This window comes from Nycticebus coucang, chromosome 15 (genome assembly GCF_027406575.1).
Source record: "Nycticebus coucang isolate mNycCou1 chromosome 15, mNycCou1.pri, whole genome shotgun sequence".
Taxonomy (NCBI): domain Eukaryota; kingdom Metazoa; phylum Chordata; class Mammalia; order Primates; family Lorisidae; genus Nycticebus; species Nycticebus coucang.
This window is the reverse complement of record NC_069794.1, coordinates 86,263,823-86,264,559: the sequence shown is the minus strand read 5'-3', so window position 1 is coordinate 86,264,559 and position 737 is coordinate 86,263,823.

Below are 737 nucleotides of genomic sequence, written 5' to 3'. Positions count from 1 at the left end.
TTCCTGCACCTGTAAAATATACAGCAGTGCTCCCTTATCCAAGGGGAATACATTTCGAGACCTCCCCACCCCACACCTGGGAGGAGATGCTTGAAACCACAGATAATGCTGACCCTATATCAAACACAGGCAGATAATTTTTACTGTTTGTGAGAGTGTATGGCTTCTTCTCTGGGCTTTATGATATGGCCCGCAGCGTTGCCACAGAGAAACAGAGTTAATCTGCTCTTCCATATCTTATGCCCTGGTGCTGCTTTATACTTTTCTGAATTCAGGTTCTATTGTGTCTCTTCTTCCAGAAAGACCAATTTCATCACAATTGAAGGCTTGCTTTAGATTTTAGCCTTCCCCTTAATCAACTTCAACTCTGCCAGAAATGTGGCAGCAACTTCATCAGCAGATGCAGCCTGTCCAGTTATTTTTATGTGTTTTAGCCCAACCCTGTTCCTAAATCTGTGTACTCATCCTTTACTTGCAACAAAGGGCTTAGCGTTACTCTTTTCAGAGGATCACTTACTAAAGTCTTCATAAGTTCAATGTTTCCTGGTGCAAAATGTTGCCATCAATTGAATGTTTCCATTACCTTTTCATCTTAACTAAGCAATTATCATGAACTGTGGCCATAACTTTTACAGTTTGAGGTGTGGAAAAGAAAAACTAGCAAGAATTTCTTTTTGCTTCTTCACAATTTCATGGATAGAAGATTTGTTCTTACCATAGATTTTATCGACTTCAGC